We start from the raw sequence: 20,259 nt of genomic DNA on the forward strand, positions 1-20,259 counted from the left end.
CTTGTCCGAAGTGTTGACCCTAGGTATTTGGTCCAAGGTATTGATTCTAAGTGGTTTTTGACCATGGTATTGAGTAAGGCCTAAGAATATCTAATGAGGAGCAAGATCATTAGGCAAAGTCACTCATGAATTGAATATCTAATGAAGAGCAAGATCTAGAATATAGGTTATTGGGTTATGGTGCACAACTGGATCTGAATCAAGGATGAACCTGAGCGCTTGATGAAGGATAAGTTCTATTGATGGGTCGATATCTTAAGGCTTGAAGAGAAGTATATTTGTGTGGTTTTGATCTTTTATCTGAATAACTAGTGCATGTTGTAATCTGTAAATATGATGATCTGGGTATAAATGATGTCTAGAATTGTTGTAAAGTTTAAATCATCATTTATAGATCTGTACGTAGGTTCACTTTAGCAGAGATGCATATACACGCTAGTTCTGCATATCAAAACAGTGTATACGCAGGTTCGCCTTGAGAAAATGGAGTATGTACATAGATTAGACACATTGAAGTAACGTATACCTAATAAAATATGCTTTAGCTACTTCTGTTTGCTGTTGTAGTGTTCTGGGTTCTAGCTTGGGTTCTGGTTACTGTTACTGTATTCTGGTTACAACATTTTGAGAAGTGATTGATTGATTCAGTTTTGGTTGGTGCAAAGGAGATTGATTGATGCAAATATATTTGATGTTTGATTGATGTTATTGATGGATCCAGTTTGAAAATTTATGAAATGTGGTCCCTGGAAGAAAAGAGAAGGTTGTATCCTTCTGTAGGCTAGCACCTGCGTACTAGTAAACACATTAGCTAGTACAAGAGCTAGGGGGTTGTAGCTCCCTTCCAGGAGAAGCTGGAGAACGAGATAAGATTGTAGCCTTCTGCAAGTAGAAGCTTGCGTACTGGTATAAGATGGAACCAGTACAAAAATTGTAAAAATAAGTTTCTTATTAAAAGAAGATAGAGACGATTGTAGTAGGTGGTTTTCACCCACATTGGGTTTCCACCTTATATCTTGTGTTCATGTGTGTGGTTGTCTATTCTGTTTTTACTGCACCTGGTTACTGTTTATATGGTTTTGATGCATAGATTAAAGATCAACATGTGATGAATTAACTAAGTTATAAGTTTCAAGGGTATATGCTAGTTGCCTTAAATACAGTTGCATATACGCACAAGTTTGATTAACTGAAGTAGCATATATAAATCTGAAATGAAATATTATTGACTTGCTAATACTGATTCACCCCACCCTCTCAGTATTATTTCCAACACGAAGACAAGAAGGCGAGAGATGCAACTTCCTCTTCAAAGACATTGAAGAAGGAGAAAGGTTAAGGCAAGGTTGATAAACCTCCTTCACCTCCATCATCTCCATCATCCCCTTCTTCTTATTCTTCTTCCAGTACAGAATCTGAAACAGAAGAAAATCTCTCTTTTGAAACTTGATGTAAAATTTTAATTACCTATTTATGATGATGAAATGAATCCTAAAAGGTTAGATAACTGGATTAAGAAGATAGAAGTGTATTGTCGTATTAAGAACATATTTGACGATAAAATGAAAATTTAGTTAGCTACACTTAGATTGGGGGGAACAACTTTAATCTGGTGAGTAAAACTCAAATAGATGTAAAGCGAAAAGGAAAAATCATCTCTTCATGGTCTAAGTTTTTAAAAGCTCTTAGGAAACAATTTTATCCTTTAGGATACATGTAGCAAGTTGCTATTGATTGGCAGCATCCGAGGGAAGGTAAAGGGTAGAGTGTTCAAGATTTTACTCAGGAATTCAGAAAGAAAGTATTGGCACTTGACATTTCATTTTATACACATGAAACTTTATCAAAATACATCGGCAATTTACATTCATATTTGCAGCATACATTATTGATGTTTAATCTTGATGATTTTGATGAAGTGTGTGTTCAGGCCATATATATTAAATCAGGTGGTAGACCATTCAAGTTTTCATTGCAATCATCCAAAGAGTTGGAAATCAAAGATTCCAATGACAGTAAGGGGAAGAAAAATTCGAAGAGAAAGAAACCATAAATAGCTCAGAAGGAAAGACCTACTTGTTCTCATTGCCAGAGAATCGGTCATGATGAATCTAAGTGTTGGAAAATTCATCCAGAAATTAAGCCCAAAAGGTTCCTTAAGGAGAAGGATGAAAAGAAGGCAATTGCAGCAGTCCAACAAGATCTAGGTTCAGATTCAGGTGATGAAAGGAGGATAACTGCTATGGTTACGACAAGTAAAACTTCTGACACTGGTTCAAGTTCGAAAACTATTGCATCTTCATCAAACATAAATCCTTCAAATGAGGATAAAAGAGTTGAATTGTTTAACATAAGGATAACTTCTAAGCATACAAAGATAGATACAATGTTTGACAATGGATCATAGGAAAATTTAATCTCTTAATATTTAGTGAAAAGTTTGGGTTTGGAAACACGGAATCATGCAAGACCTTACCCATTAGGATGGCTAAATAAATCAACTCAGATAAAATTCACCAAACAATGTCGATTAAGATTTTCCATTACAACTAATTACATTGATGAAGTGGAATTAGATGTGGTTCCAATAGACATATGTGGAGTTGTATTAGGCAGTCCTTATCTTTATGATCGTGATGCAATATTTTACAGGAGAGAACATAAATATCACTTAAGAAAGATGGGGTTGAATTATTGTCAGGGAACATCAAAATAAAATCATTTGAATAGTAATGCTAATCAGATGAAGCAATTAATAAGTTCAAATAAGAGATTTGTAATCATGTGTGTGAAGGAACAAGATAACAATAAACATGATGCTTGTTCAGATTATGAGTCTCAGCTTAAATATAGTTTGATCAAAGAAGTAGAAATTTATCCAGTTCTATTTAAAGGAACCAAACATCTTACTCATAAGCAGGGAATACAACATGAATTACAGTTTGTGCCTAAATCTCCTCTTCTTAATGTCAGAATGAATCAATTTAGTCCAAGTTTGGAAATCAACAGTTATAGGGATACAGGTCAGTATTGGGGAAAGTCAGTGTTCAATTTCTCTTATGTTGTGTCACCATTTCATGTTTTGAATAGTTTGAAAACCTCTTTTCAAGTGGAGATGAAACCTATTTGTTTTCATATCAAAGCCTTTTCTAAAGCAGTGTCAAAGTGTTTAAGGGAAACTTATGCATCAGGGGAAAGTGTTCATCAATGGAAACATCATTTAATAAATGAAGAAAAAGTGGTTCAAACAAATCAATAGCTAATTCAATACTTTCAAAATCAAACTAAGTTGCAGCAGTTTTCACCTTACAGTTTGATGGGTTTATGGCAGCAAGTTCAATTAGTAATCAAGAGTCAGGAAAGTATGTCAAGTCAAGTAGCTAGTTTGATGTAAAAAATATCTTTGATTGTCTCTGTCATTCCACAAAATAGATTGTTAATACATGTCAATGGTATTAAACAATATTTTGTAGAGACTATTTTCAAAGATGATTATAAATCACTAACTCATGGTTCTTCATGGAAAGAAATCAATTGCCATGTTTATAACATGTTGTTTGACAATCGTCGCAAGTTTTTCATACTGCAGATGGATGGAACATGTCACCAATCCAAAATGTGCCATGGTCAACATCATCAGGGTCATCACTTTCAGGTGATTGATCGAACGTATTGTTACATCATCAGGGCAAGGTGGAAAGTGAGGGAGCTCTACCCTCATCAACTATTTGTTTAGTCAAACTTTTGTGGTCCAAAAGTTTTCAAGTGGAGAGGATTGATCCAAGAGGATCTCGTCAGAGCAGTTGCATAGGTTCATCGTCATTGTTCAGTGTTGTCACCAACATTCAGTGTACAGTGTCATCATCAACAATTCAGTCCAGTGTCATTCAATTTCGATAGTGTTGATTATGGTTCAGGTTGTTTAGGTGATGTTAATGGTTTTCTTGGTAATGGTTTTGTATCTGGTTGTCGACAAGTGTTCCTCAACAGTTCTTCCAGGGTTGATCATCAACATGGGTGTGTCATTCGTTGCAGGGGTTCGATATGGGTTGTCATCATGGTGTTAATGAATAAATGTCATATTGTGACAAAGATGTTTGTAATGGCCCTAAGCCTAAGTCTAAGTCCTAACACTAAGCAATGGTGTCAAACCCTAGTGCTAAAGCTATGACGTAAAACATTATTCAAATGCTAAAAACCTAAGTCTCGGACCATAATACAACACATTACAAAATATATTAACACATTAAAACCTAAACCTATGTGTTAAACCCTAAGTTCTAAACCCTCGACCTATTGCAAAAACATTAAAGCATTGCAAAAACAATACCACTGTCTTAACCGCGCGGGAGGAGACCGCGAGCGGTGGTAGCATGTGAACAACGTTGTAGGAACCGCCAGTGTTTACCACATTTCCTAATTGCGACACTAAACCGCATCAGAACCGTAGACATGTGAGTGGTGTGTTGACAATGACGAAGGTTAGCATTGATCGTTCTGGAGTTAACCGTCAGCTTGGATATAACCGCAACATCAAACCACAACAGATCCATGAAACATGTGAGCAGGTGTAACCGCAGTGAATTGAACGCCGGAACCACAGGGGTAAACTATGCAGGTGGTCGCCAAGGGTTAGATCACTTGGTCACATGCTAGGGGTCCACCCAATTCGTGCTGATAGTAACTGTTAACAGTTCGGAGCTAACCCATTGTTATTTATGGGTTTTTTTGTTGGAGTTTTGTGAAAACTAATTTGAATACCATGTAAGCTTATCCCTAAGGTGGCAGAACATGGTTAGAATGAAACCTAAAACCCTCAAATTTAGTAAATTCATGCCATGTTTTATCCAAAGGAGTTCACATGTACCTGTAGGGCTATAAGAGGCAGTTTTTGTTCATTGAAGTAGGGGGAGAGTGATTTTGGTTTTTGTATGTAGATTCTGGAGGTTAGAGGCTGTTTTGTTTTTAGTGTAACAGGAGCATCCAGAGTCAGAATTAGGAACCGTGACAGGAATTGGAAAGCTAGTTCAGAGAGATATCCTTTGACAGTGACTAGAAGTGCATGCATGCACATTCAGTTTAGTCAGATATCTATGTAATCGACCTCTTCTATTTCAATCCTAATAAAGTTTTCACCCATCTTGAAAGTGGACCCCAAGACGTAGTCCATCATGGATGAACTCGTAATCAATTTCCCTATTTGGTATCGCTGTGTTTTTGCTATTTTCACTTCTAATTTGCATCTTACTTATGTTTTATTAACTGTCGTAACGTCTTCTTCTCAAGCAGTTCTATTGATTTTCGCACTTTCAGTTAACATTCAAATCATTAATGGCCAATCAATTCTACATCAGTTTTAACTTATGATCATTTCAGATTAGCGACTGAGTACTTGACCAGGTGGGTGGAGGCACAGCCTGTGAAGGACTGTACAAGCGTGATAACAACAAAGTTTATTTATGAATATGCATTGACAAGATTTGGCTATCCAAAGATCTCGATGAGCGATCACGATACACACTTTCTTAACGAAACAATCATCGCATTGACAGAAGAATTTTAGGCGTATCATCAGAAGAGTATGCCTTATCACTCGTAGGCCAATGAGACAGTGGAAGGATTTAATAAGATACTAGAGAACGCACTGACGAAGGTTTGCAGCTCTCAGAGAAATTACTGGGATGTGCGCATACCAGAGGTACTATGGGCCTACAGAACGAATTGCAAGAAGTTGACTGGGAAAACACCTTTCAGACTCGTGTATGGCGTAGAAGCTGTGATACTAACGGAATACTACCTAGTCTGCGCATAGTGGCACTCATAGGAATGATGGATGGTAGAGCTCTGGAAGAGAGGCTCACGTAGCTAGCAGAGCTTGAGGAGGACCGATTTCTAGTTGGATTTCATCAACATGTTCAAAAGGAGCGTGAAAATGCATGGCACTATCGGCATATCAAACTGCACACCTTTAAGGTAAATGATCTGGTCTTGTTATATGACAGTAAATTTGATTAATTTCCATGGAAATTTCAGATGCACTGGCTAGGGCCATATGCCATCAAGGAGATTACCAATGGTGGAGCAGTTCAGTTGGTTAAATTGAATGGAGAACCCTTCCTAGGGAAGGTGAATGGTAGCTGATTTAAGCCATACATCGGTGATCCATCTAGGTGACTATACGATGGAAGCAAAGTCTTAGCGCTTCAAGTAGGTGAAAGGAAGCGCGGGACTCTAAACTACATTACCCAAGTTCGAGAGCTACGTGAACGGGGAACTGCGCAGAACGAAGATATGTCACAATGCACACAGAAGCATGCAGGGGGCTGTGCTACCAAGGAAGCAACAACGCAAAGCAGCCGGAACGTGACCATTAAAGTCATTGTTCATGATTTAACGATGAAAAAATAGCCAAATGGAGCGGGGGGCTGACATTTAAATTAGAATTTATGGGCAAGATTTTGGGAAATCTGCCACCAATCTAGCATTAATGAACCGATTTTGGGGGGAATGGTCAGATTTGAATTTGAAAGTGCCTATAAATTACAGGTGGTTTCCCAACAAAAAACACGTGGCGTTTTGAGCATTGAGTTGTTGAGATCTCAGGCACACATGAACCATGAAACCTTAAAACTTTTGCTAGCAAGTTATGTGTTTGAGACATTGCCACAGGCGAATTAAGAGTTATTACATAGCATTATGTCGACACCTATTGAAGCTATGAGCGCGAAATTTGCGACAACCAAGGGAGTTGTTCCAGATGTGGCTATGGCAGCAAAAGGAGCTGCCCCAGAGGTTGCGCCTACAAAAATACCAGCTCAAGTATCCAAGTCTCCACGGATGCCTAGGCCAAGGCCTACCTTGACCATGGAGGGCCCCAATATCAAGAAGGTCAAGCAGGCTGTGCCACTGTAGCCGGTGCGCACATCTCCCAGAAAACACCCACAGAAGGATAAGCCCACCGCATAGGAAAAGGGCAAGATGATTGACCTGAAGTCGAAAGAAGAGGAGATTGAGGATATCCCAATGGATGATGATGATGTTGGGGTGGAAACAGAGGATTTTGAAATTGTGGGGTCTGAACCCATCATTAAGCTGCTTGAGTATGTTCCTCCACGCAAGGGAAAGACCAAGGTGTCGAAAGACATTGATGAAAGTAAGGTCACCCTGCATACACCCTTCTTTCCAGACCAAATTGTGGTTGAAGGACCGTGCTTGGGGCGTGTCCCCCTTTTGAAATTAGAAGAATGGAATTTAGCGGACACAAAGTGGTTCCTTCACTTAGCAACAGACCAACTTATACACTGGGTCCTCCACAAAAACACTGGAGTGATCATGTTGGAACCGCGGAAGTGGCTAAGAGGCGTGGATAAGGCAAGACTGCTCAACCTACTATGGGTGCCACATTACAACCGCGCACCCATCACAATAGTGGTAATCAAGCAGCTGTTGTGCTTGGTACATGATGGGTGTCTGTGGCTGGAGGAGCCAATACCCATCACTGATAGGCTGATCCACAGGATCACGCGACTGCTGCACATAGCAGAAAATCCAGGGATGGCATTTGGTGGAAAGGCTGGTGAGCATGTCCTCCTCATGGAGGCCATGAAGTAACAGTTCAAGTTAGTGAAGAAGCCGCGTAGCTACACCATTTCATGCATCTGTGACCCTGCAGTCAAAGTAGCCACACAACTCTTGGTAGGGAAGGCTATGCAGAAGTGTCGTGCAGATGAAGTGTTGGCACCAGTCGTAGCTTTGGTAGCCCAATGCATGGAGGGAGTTCAATTTAATTAGGGTGCTGCTTCTACGGTGAGTTCCTCGTGAACTGCCATGAGGCGCAGGATGTCAGCAAGCCATTCTACTATGCATGGCTCTTGCTATCTATAATACTGGTAGCATGGGAGCTACCCAAAGATAGTCAGTTCCCTCCGGTCGCACCAGACCTACCGGAGGCAACAAAGTACGCTTTGCTGTGGCGGACCAAGGATCCTCAGCGGATAAAGGACAACAAAATATTTTGGACCTTGATGGAGATGAACATGCACATGGCCATCAACCACAAGCCGCAGTTGTCGCCTACCAATTTTGACAGATTACAGGAGTACGTGGAATTCAAGGCTAATTTCCACCATGTCTCAATAAGGGCATAGAAGGACCCCAATCAGAAGTTGCATGAATTTCCCTACTTGGCGACAAATGACATGATCGATGTGATCCTTGATCACTGGCCAGTAGAATGGTGCACTGCCTCAGACTTGGCTGCAAGATCTAGCAAGACCGCCGCGCAGTGGAAGAAGGAAGAAGCCAAGCTGAAGATGGAGCAGCTGGCTGTGAAAAGGAGAAAGGAGGCTGACGCTAAGGATAAGGCAAAGCGCACTACTATGCAGGAGACAAGTGGATAGGTAGGAGGAGAGGAGCACAACTCTGACAAAGAGAAATCGCCCTCACCAGAGACAAAGGAAGAAGAAAACAAATAGACATAGTAGGGAGGATCGGACCCAGAGACGACTTTGTTCCATATCAAGCACACTAGGGGTCCAGAAAAGATAGGGTCATGGAAGAAGTCCAAAGCGAGCAAGACGTCTTTGGATCCGATCACCCTGACAGATGAGGATCTGAATGATATAGGGGATATGGTGCGGGATGCCACCACATAACTGCTGCAACAGTTCGAGCAACAACAATAGTAGGCGTTGGGCGCTATTCAGATGGGTCTACGCGAGCTGTAGATCCATGCCTCACACATGCAGACTAGTGTGGTGCCCACTAGTGTGGCCATTGGCACCTCAGAAGTTGCGAAGATGCTGCGCGCTAGGGACCCTCGAGCCATAGTGTTTCCAGACAAAGCATTGATGACGACGAATGACGCTGATAGACTCACTGCCAGCACCCTCAAGGGCATGGGACTTAATATGGCAACACTTCCTAGCGAATTTATTTACCTTTTGCAGGATGGTGTGATCGTCGAACTTTGAGCCCGCGATCACTGCGCTTTGCAGGTGATAAACAAGAAAAAGGTCAACAATGCTCAAATGGATGTACAGTGCGACTTCGCCATCAACCTTGTGACCGAACTCACAGATAAGAATCGATGCCTCACCAAGGTTGTGGATGAAGCATGCTAGACTATCCTAGAGTTGGAAATCCCTAAGGCTGATCCAATCGATGTGCGGGTTTGAAAACTCGCTGCGGTAGTGTGCGATGCACACACAAAGTTGGCCAAGGTTTAGCTGGAGATGAATATCAAGATCATGGAGTTGCAGTTGAAGGCCCAACCTTCGACTTTTCCAGAAGTCAGGGAGCAGTGCACGACTGCTGTGTGGAAGATGCGGTAGTAAGTGCAGTGACGGACTGTATGACACTTTTTGAGTAGTCACTCAAGGTCCTCACCAGCCTACAAGAGGACCCCAATGTACATAGGATTGGGAAAGAAGTGCGAGAACTACAAAAACGCTACGATGAGGTTAAGGCAACAATGCAAAATTTTGCCATCACGCAGAGGCTCGCGAAGCTATAGGAGGCAAAGGCACTGAAGGAACAGGTAGACGCAGTGCAACACAAGGAAGTTGTGCTGAAGGATCGCTTAACGCCTTGGTTAGATGAGGCCTATGAGATCACGACCACCATTGAAGGCAAGTTGGCCAGTCTACAAGAGACACAACAGAAGATACAGGCTAATAGCTTAGGGCTAGTGACAGAATAGTTGGTCGAGGAGCTGAAGCAAGCGGCAACGCAGTGCGCCGCCGAGGTAGCAGTTGTCCAAGTCGAGATGGGGGGTCTTCGTGATAAAATCTCTGTGCCATCTGAGTGACTCGAGGGTGAGTCACCATGTTTGTTTTGGGGGTCTATTGGGAACAGGTCCCCTGGGGGTCAATTTTGGGTTTAAACACCCAAGTTTGAGGGTAGAAGGCCCAAATTTTGTGTAAATAAATGTAAAGTCTCTGCATTTTGTGGTCGTGGAGTGTGAGGATGTCTAAATTTAAAAGGGTTTTCTGCCCTTAGTCTAGATAAGTTGTGTCAGTTTTGGAGATATACCCATGGTTCTCGGACCATGGGATTGTATAAAAAGGGAAGTATTAGAATATCTAAGTAGACAGTATAGTAAGTAAGTTAGAAATCATGAGTCATTGGTAAGTTTGGGTGAGCTAAGAGCGAGAGTCTTAGCATAGGAAGAGGCTCTACAGCTGAGTGCATAGAGGCCTAGGGTGGAGGTCTGCAGATGAGTGCACGAACCCTTGCAGCTGTGTGCATAGGGCGGATAGAGTCTATACTGGGAACTTGAATCATAAATAAAGAGAAGTATTCTGGAATCATTGTGTTTTTTGTCTCTGATTATTGCATCCAATTATGATATGTTAAGTTCTAGGTTTACATTATAATGTTAAATTGATGCACGAATGTATATGTTTCTATTCGTTATTCGAATGCAAGTAATAATATATGTTTACATGAGGGTAACTGTAATTGCATGATAAAGTTGGCTAACCACTAAGATAATTAGGGAAACATGATAGTAACATAGTTACAGAGGCGCGTAAGTGCCTGAATCATTGTTTCAGGTTGCTTGAAGGACAATCGGATACCTTTGCGGAGGTTCTGAAAGACGAAAGAGGGAATACATCGATAATCCCTAAAGGCTTATCGATCTGCACGAAGATAGGAGTAAGGGTATAAAATCAACATCAATACTATCTTAGGGTGTGGAAACTTAGCTCCTACATCCCCCCATAATGCTTCGGGTGAGACTTCAGTCTGTGCTCTGCAGATTGATGCCGAAATGGCCAGTAGTGTAGGGATTTGCTTGGCTACTTAACGCTAAACCTGGGTCAGGGCCCATCAAGCCAAAAATGACCAATTGGGAATTTCGTCATAATTTTGGGGAAGAATGCATACACAAGTCTCAGAGTAGTGCAGGATTCTGGCGGACAAGGAGGAGGGTTGATGACTGTGCTTGAGAAATGCGTAGTTCAGTTGAACATGGAGGCAATTTCTGCACAATTCTGGGAGGTAGACAAGTTTCCCACCTTCAGGATTACATAGTGAAGCTGACTTGGAGGACAACCTCAAGCATTATCCAGTTCTGAGTAGCATAGATGGGTCACTGAGGGCTGAGACTATGCAATGCATCTCAGTCGGGGTTTGATGGAAGAGAGTTGTCTGGTCAGGCATATTTTCAGGAAAATGGCTAAGTGTCGAAAGAAAGTGAACTTGTGTAGACTCACATTGTGATCATACACTTAGCATACTTGATGACGGGATAAAATAGACCACCATGACAACAACACAAAACATGCCCTCATTGAGATTGTGTTGGAGTTGAGAGCACCAAGCGCAACATTTGTGATAGATATTGGGACGAATGTGACGACACTCATGCGATAATGCTTACAACTTTGTGTGTGAGTACGACAGTTGTTTACATAGTGAAGACAACCCAAACACACAAAGACAAACCTTCAAACTCACTAGAATTATATCACAAGCATGAAAAAGCAATCAACATGCTGAAAGACAACCGTTGGTCAAACAATCAAAAGGTGAAAATACTTCACAAGAGCTCATTGGGTGAGCTTGATTGTTTGCAACTATCAAAGGAAAAACCAAGGAAGGCTCCAAAATTTGGATGCAAGCCAAACTTTTGGAGGGTATTGCAGGCACTACAACACATCCTTAATAGATCACTTGAGATCCTTAGTGAAGAGAAGAAATGAAAACAAAATGAAGAAGGGGATATTTAGATAGATGAGAATGGTGAGAATGTGAATGAAAATGTGAAAAAATATAAGAGGGGGAAATATATTCAAGAGAAAAATCCCACCAATGAGGATGCACTTTAACAAAGATAGGAGAAAGCATGGGTGAGATTCAAAGTTCAACATCAGAAGAAGTTGTAAGGAAGCATTTGAACTCTCCAATGCTTCCAAGAGGCAAGAAATCCAAAAGGAAGACTTAAGAAAGGGAGGAAAAATAAAACAAGGCAATGGGATATCAATGCTTGATATAGAAATATAACCACACCCTAGGAGTTGAAGAGGAGGCTTAGGTATGTGCTTTCAATTTATTTTTCTTTGCAATGATTTCATGAAACAATTCATAGTCACTAAAAGTACCCAGTGTAAGAAGTTAAGAAATAAATAATTCTCATATCAACCAAATATCAATATGAATTGGGGTTGGGAGTAAGAGAAGTCAGGAGAAAAGCTCATTTTTTTTTTAGATGGTTATATATCTATGGTTGCTTAAAATGCCTTGATTTTATGTAATACAACTCATAATGAATTTCATAAACAAGAAATGGTGTATTTGTTAACTACATCATCATAATGTGTTTCATTATGTGGATCTTATGCATATAATGAGATGTTAAACTTGTGTTGGACCAACAAGGTGCATTGAATAAATATTAGTGTGTTGTGGATCATCCATCCCGTATAATGATGCATGCTCCTATCTTCATTTTCCTACTGTAGCTAATCACCACATCTCCCCCATAATAGCCAAAAATCGAGATGCTTAAGTGGATGCACACCAAATTAAAGATGGAACCACCTCATAATAAGGGGATATGGTTTCTATTTGTGTTTTCTTCATTACATACCATTTTTTTAAGAGAAGTGGAAAAGAAACATGAATAAGATGAATATTTTCAAAGGAAATCCCAAAGTAATAATTTCAATTCCGATCACTTCATCGCACTAGTTAACTTGAATATCATGTATCAAATTTCAATATTGTTCTGTTTTATCTTTGTTTAAGGGTTTATGGAGTTAAATAACCTATATTATGTTGCTAAATTGGTTTACGACATGAAAAAAAAGGATTTAGCTAACAAAAAAAACAATGATAAGAATTGGAATCTTCTATAAAATTCATTGCCAATTTCATTTAAAAAATCATCCAACTAAGTTAGATTTACCCTTGAATCACCATTGATAAGAATTTTTGGAATTGTTACAAAAAATGTGGGCATTGACACAGGAAAGTTCAACAAGAAGAGCACTAATAAGGATAGTGTCTATGAGTTGTTTGTTAACAAGGAAAGTGTCAGCAAGGTGGATGTCTTCAAAAGGGTTGTTGACAATAGAATGATTAAAAAGGGTTATCAATAGAGTGTTCATAAGCACAATTATGTTTGACCCAAAAATATGATTGACAAAGAGGTCATCGATGTAGAAAGCATAACCGTATGTGTTGTCAATGTTGAAAAGATTTAGAGTTGAGCATAGGTTTGTTGATGATGATGGAGATGCTGTCGACAAGGAAAATGGTGGAGTGTGAGCATCAAGTAGTTATTGAACAAGAAGTTCATTTACAAGAGGTAATCCTTAACAATAAATTCATTGATATAGGATGGTCACCATAAAATGAAGTTGTTGACCATGAAAATGATTGATGGAAAGGTTGTATAGGGGATGATCATTGACATAAAAACTAGCATTGATAAGGTGAGAGACCATTAAAAGGGCATACCAATAAGATAGTGGTTTACAAGGAAATGATTAATGGGGCCAAATAAGGGAAATAAGCCCTTACTAGTACATGTGGTAGAATATCATTAGATGAAATGAAAAGTGAACTTAATGATAAGAATAAGAATGGTAAAGGATAATAACTTGAAGAGTAGAGATATAAGTGGCAAGAAACAAGAGTAAAGGAAGATGATAGATAGTCTACAGATAGAAATGTATTCTATAAGAATAAGATAAGGCCACAATGAAGTATAATAATTTGAAGAGTGGAGGTATAAGTGGAAGTAACGAAGAGTAAAGGACGATGATAGATAGTCTAGAGATATGTATTAACCCTATATGGGGCCCCAAAATTCTGCTCTAACTTTTTCTTTTCTTTTTATATTAAGACTAAATAGTTGACATGTACTTTTAAAAAGAAAAATTACAATTAGATCAATTTCAATCATTTTCATTATATATATTGCTATACATACATCTATAAATTGTAATAACAACAATTCTATAACTTCAATATGTAATGTCCCTTTCCGAATGATTAAATAATTTAATTATTTAGTATCAGTTGGGTGGAAAAGTAACATTTCTAAGGTGATGTAATTAAGTAATAATAATAAAAAAGGGTGTTATTAAGTGACTATGGATAAATAAGGGGAAACATTTATAAACTCACTTTATATTATTATTGAGCAGGAAGAAGGTAAAAAGTGGAAATTCATGGTATTTTGATGACCCATCGTATTAACTCATGATATTGTAATGACCCATGGTATGCTAATGATAATAGTTATAAAAGGGGAATTGGAGCCCACTTTTGGGTATGCATTGACGATTGTCTTTGATATTGATTTTGAGCTCTTTAAGCTTGAATTTAAGGGTGTGAACTAGTGTAAGGAGGATAGTTTTGGTTGTGCGAGATCCACCCTAGCTAATTTGACCAAATTGGTCTCGGTGCGGCAACGATACACCCTAGCCAGTTGACAAGGAGGGACCACTTCAAATCTCTCAATTGTGCTTTAGACCAAGGGATAAGGAGGAATTACATAGTTCCACTCACAAGAATTTAGTGGAGAAACTTATTTGCAAGTGTTCATAGAGATAAAAAAGAGCCTTTATTTCTCTCATCCATTGGGGCCAAACTTCCTATTGCAGCAAAATGAATTGTCAATTGGAAGGAAAAATTTACAGTGGCAATAATTGTTGAAGGTATGAAGGACAAGGAGAGTTTTGAGTTTATTATTTGCAGCAGACCAATTTTCCAATTAAATTGAGGAAGTGTCAGATTTTGTAGCCATATGAGTTTATGGGAGTTGAAACCCCTACAATGTTGGACCATGGAATAGATATGAATCTTGCAAAGTTGTATATCCTTTAGAAGAATATTAAGGATTTAAATGGTTGAGTCATTTTCTTAGAGCACAAAAGAATAACAAAAGGTTGAATACAAGACTTCTCAATTAAGTTATGGTACTCTCTTTTTCTTTTTTGGGAAGATGAATTCTTGCAGCCAAGCTAATGGCATGTAATTACTCGTTATCCTCTTAATAAAAATAGCAGGTGGTTTGATGTTCAAGCAACCAATTTAATGTGTCATTTCATGAATATTATTGAGCAAGGGTCTTATTTCTTTGTGTGTCAAACATTGAATACAAATATTGGTTATAGAATTAACTCTGAAGGGAAGAGTACAAAATTTTCAATTGCTTGAAGAATTGCCTCCATTTTAATCGTTTTATTTATTTTCTTACAAGTGGTTAATGAAATATAGGTGTATTAATTGTTTGATGAAACTCATAAACAAAAACCTAGTATTTTGGGAAGATAAATGTGATTTTCTCATAAGGGAACATTACACAATAGTCAATGTACATTATCACTTTAAATTTTCTACAATAATTTACAATATATAATATATGTAATACAATATAGATTGATCAAACATTTTAATTCCAAATATATGGTATTGTTTACCAAATACAAACAATTGTAGGGAAGTTTATAAATATTATATTGGTGCTACTCTATGGTAGTAGAGGACAAGATTTCTAGACTCTATGATGTCTAAGAGGCTAAGTAATATGAGATATCCAAAACCCGGAAAAGGTTTTACGAGATAAGACTTATAAATGCCTTAATTAAATTAATTAGCCAATAATTTAATTATTTTTTAAGTCTAATTTAGGGAAGTTGGTTAATTAAGGTTAATTAATTAAGGTAATTTGATTTTTCTATAGAGACATCTATTAATGGACAAAGTGATCTAAGCCATTTATCATGATTATATCTTGACTGTTGGATGCCTAAAATAAGATTATAAGAGCAAGTTGAGGGCTTGGAGAAGAGACATTAGTTATCAATTATGTTGTGAGTAATTTGATTACCCAATTTGCAGTATTCAGCAAGGGCACAATTGAACCTAGGGAAGAGATAGTAGTGGGGTGTGCAGTAGTGAGAATTTATGGAGAAATTATCATGAGGTCTAGGGTCAAGAAAAGAGGTTGAATTATCTAGCAGATGAGGTCATATTTTGCAGAGTGAGTTAACCAAATTCCTAGTGCAACCTACTAGAGGAGACTTTGTTTTAGTTTCTAGAGGCAAAATCTATTTATGGGAGACAAAGCAAGTGGATTCAATAGGCAAAGGGAGGTAGGAAGACTTGCTAGGAAGGGTTCCTAAAGGTTGAACGAATTTCTAGAGCAAGCAATGTGCATTTCTAGCCAGGCTATGTGAATTGCCACGAAAGTGCGAGTTTTCCAAAGATGAGATTTTGTGAGGGAAAAGGATTTTCCCAGTATATTTCCAGTTGAGATAAATTACTGGAGCTAAGATAGAAAGGATAGAAATTTTAATTCTCTACTTTTCTACATAAGAATAAAACCCTCATCTACTACACTGGTTTTGCCCTTATAGGTTTCTCTAGGGACATTTGTCCAAAAACAACGATGTTATTTTTTGTGTGTGTGCATCTATTTATCAATTCCATATCTTTATATTTCAAAAACCTTTTTTATTGTGAAAAATGCATCAATGTTTTAATCATTATTTTCCGAATAACAATTCAGAAGATAAATAAACTATTGACAGTTAGAATACTAAAATCTTGTTGTTGCATTCAAGGAATTATCACATGGTATTAGAGTAGAAAATATTGGATCAAAGGATCTAGGCGAAGGAAGAAAAAATTGTGTAGATTCAGAGGGAGATTTGAACCACAAATTTATAGATCAGTGTAGGCCAATGAGGCAGTGTGAATTGTTGGAGGAATAAATTCAATTTGCAGATCCAGTGTGGAGGAAAAGTTTTATTTTCCTTAGGACCAATAGCACTAGGCAATATGATTGTCGGAGAGGGTTTCTAGTGAGAAGTTCAATTGATTCATAGAGAAAATCTAGCGCAATGATTTTTCATAAAGGATTTTCACAGCAGGAAATCAACACAAGGCAAGGAAGAGGAAAGCACACAAAGAGGGAATTTCTAGAAATTCTCAGAGGGTTTCCAGTTTTCTAGTAGAAGGAAAGGAGGTCGTGATTTCTAGTAGAAGAGACCATTGGAGATAGTTTAATTTCTAGTTCGAGTTACACAATCAACTAGTGTGTGTTGCAGAGGTTGCATATCATGTGCTAGCACTAGATCGAAGGTAGAGAAGGCATCTTCATTGTTCACTAGTAGGCAGTGATAATGTCGAAAAGGTTTCTAGAGGCAAGATCAAAGATTGAGGGTAGTGTTAGGATTCCAAGAAACTCTCATAGGTTGTAGCTTGAAGATGCCTGGTAACATATAAATTCAACTATTGTTGCAAGTTGAATGGAAGGAATGAAGGTTTAGTTCAAGCCAGATGTCCACTTCTACTTTGTTACGCTACAGACATGCATGAACACCCTCAAACTACAAGGCTTTATACCACCAATGTTCATAGTTTTAGATATTAGGTGAATATGGAGAATACTAACCACACCAGCAGATACACAAGACCGTGTGATGGCCATATGCAAATAGTAAAGAAACCTGTAAATATAATCTATTAATGCAAAGACATGATGAAAAATCTCCTGCATTAGATAGAAAGAAACCTGAGAAACTTATTCAGTGATGCATTCGAGATTCTAACACAGAGATAAGATGACAATTATCTAGTGCTAAACATTAAGAGATCAAGAAAACAACATATCAAGCACAAGCTTAGAACAGAGGAAAAAGGACAGTGAGCAGTTAACAACAAAAGAAGCTTGTATTTGCTGAAAATGAAGATGAGACACTGCAAGTGAAAAAATGTCTACAGTCTCAAGAAGTTGAACCTTACATCAAATGCCAACCTTGATTACATCTTGCTTCTGGATATTTAAAATTTTACAATACTAGGGCACTTGGCCGTTTAGGTATGGAGGGGTCATAATTGACCACCAACTGCATTTAATTGCCTAATGGAGTCTCTGGATGAGGTTGCTTGATTCAGTGGGTGAATATGATCTGTTTAGGTGTTGTGCTGTCCTTTAGGTGGTTGGAGTGCTCATATCGGTGGAGTCTATGACTGATAAATTCAGTTACAAGGTCGTGCTGCATCTTTTTCCCCTTCGGCCATTCTTTCTGTTAAATATGGTTGTTGAGGGTTTGACTGTGACTCATACTGGTAGAGCTGGTCATCTCCTTCTTCAAGCAACAGAATGGTCAAGGACATGGGATGCATGGGCAAATGGATAGTTGGGATGAGAGAGAAGGATGACCGTCAGATAAGGAAAATGGACGGTGAAGATGGCTCGGCGGAGGCTATCGACCGAGATGGGAGTGGGGTGCGTTAGGGTCGTTGGATCTTTAGTGGATATATCGGATGGTCATCGGGCTACGGAGCTGCACAGATGTTTAATGGGCGGGGCAGATTGGTAGGGAAGTAATGGTTTTCAACGCACCGCTTTCGGGCATGAAGTGGTAAAAGCCCAGGCTCGAGCGATTCCATTCAACGATCGACACGTAGCAGCGGATGAGAGAGAAAAACCACTCTCATCATGCGCTATCGCTCGATCAAGTTACCAGCGTGATGAAAGCGAAGACTGTCAGATCTTGGCGGAGATGATCTGACGGTAGGGAGTGGTAGAGAGGGTCACCTTTATCGGATGCGACGGGAGTCGTTGGATCGGCTAGGGTGATCAACGGTGGGAAACAGATGAGGGGCTTACGAGCACGTGAGGGTGTATGGGTAAGGTTTTATGGTGGGTTTGGGGTTTTACGCTTGGGGATAAAGCCAAAGGGGGTTACTCTGTCGGGTTTAGGAGACAAATAGGGGAATGAAGGTGGTGGAGAGTAAGCGGGGTAGGAATAAAAGGAAGAATGACCAATTGTGAGACCTCTTTTGGACACAAACCAATAGACCATGCTTCTATTTGACCTTAGAAAGTCAGAATTGCGTAGTAGAGCTAACACTGGCACCTTCTGGGGATGAAATCCTCCCTGTGAGGTTTCACGAACCGTAGACCATTGCCTTTCATACAAAAACAAGATCGACAATATTTCCTAGTGTTCCATTGGGCATGGAGTCTAATTAAGCCTACACTAAAAATTGTAAAAAGAACATATTTACAATGTTGAGGCCTGAAGGCCTTAGACAACATAAAACTTCAAAAACTGCCCATTGACTGGGCCATCAAAAACTGTTTCTCCTTGCATACTTTGCAGCATGAAAGTGTTGTTCCCCTGGACCTGAGTAATGACAAAAGGTCTGGTCCACGGAGCATCGAACTTCCCATGATTTCCTTTCTTTTCCTTCAGTGCATCCCATTTAAGCACCAAGTCCCCAACTTTAAAATTGTCCATCTTTACCTTTTTGTCAAAGGCTTCCTTGATTCTCTTTTGATGTGCTACAGACTTTTCAATCAATTGATCTTTGATTTGATGCACTTCGGCCAAGTCACTAATCCTCTTTTCCATGTCATTTTCCTCATTCTGCTCTTCCTGCAAGAACTTGGCCACAGGGAGGGTCAACTGGATTGGAAATACAACCTTATTTCCATATACCAGCTTGAACGAAGAATTCCCTGTGGATTTCTTGGTGGTCACCCTGTCAGCACACAATGCAAACTTTAGTTTGGAATCCCAGTTCCTCTTGTTGTCTTCCAACAGCCTTTTGATTATCCTTATCAGGCTCTTGTTGGATGATTCTGCAAGACCATTTCCTTGAGGGTAATATGAGGTGGAATGCACTAGCTTAATCCCCATTGAGTCACACATTTCCATCAACTCTTTTGCCTTGAAAGCTGCTGCATTTTTTGTAACTAATTTGTGTGGACAACCAAACCTGGTGAAAATGTTTTCTGTCAAGAACTTCATGACCACATGGTGATCATCTTTCCTAGCAGGGATGGCCTTAATCCATTTAGTGAAGTAATAAATGGCTACTAAGATCCATCTGTGCTGGCCACTAGAATGTGGATTAATTTCCCCTATGAAATCCAAGCCCCACTGCTGAAAAGGGCCACTGACATGTATTGGCTTCAAGGGTAAGGACTTCAACTGTTGTTTTCCTTCAAACCTCTGGCACTTGTCACAAGATTTTACAAATGAAAAGGCATTATAAAACAAAGTGGGCCAATAATACCTAGCCCTGAGGATCTTGTGGGCTTTGGTTTTCCAGTAGTGATGTCCTCCACGGATGTTGGAATGAAACTGATGTATGACCTCCATAGATTGTTCTTTGTCCAGACATATTAAAAGGATTCCAGAGGGATCCCTCCAGTAGAGCAAGTTTTCATGAATACAGAGCTTAATAGTTCTAGCTTGGCTTGAACTAAGGCCTGGAGGAACT

The 20,259-nt window shown here is 39.2% G+C and overlaps 1 pseudogene; it reads left to right on the forward strand.

Moving 5' to 3' along the window:
* Positions 1–6,978: 6,978 nt before the first annotated feature.
* LOC149168313 (elongation factor 2 pseudogene) overlaps positions 6,979–20,259 on the forward strand; it is a 53,610-nt pseudogene continuing 40,329 nt past the window's right edge.

The sequence above is a fragment of the Pinus tabuliformis genome, chromosome 4_2 (genome assembly GCF_031772625.1).
Source record: "Pinus tabuliformis cultivar Carrire ecotype Pingquan chromosome 4_2, CPIR1, whole genome shotgun sequence".
Taxonomy (NCBI): Eukaryota; Viridiplantae; Streptophyta; class Pinopsida; order Pinales; family Pinaceae; genus Pinus; species Pinus tabuliformis.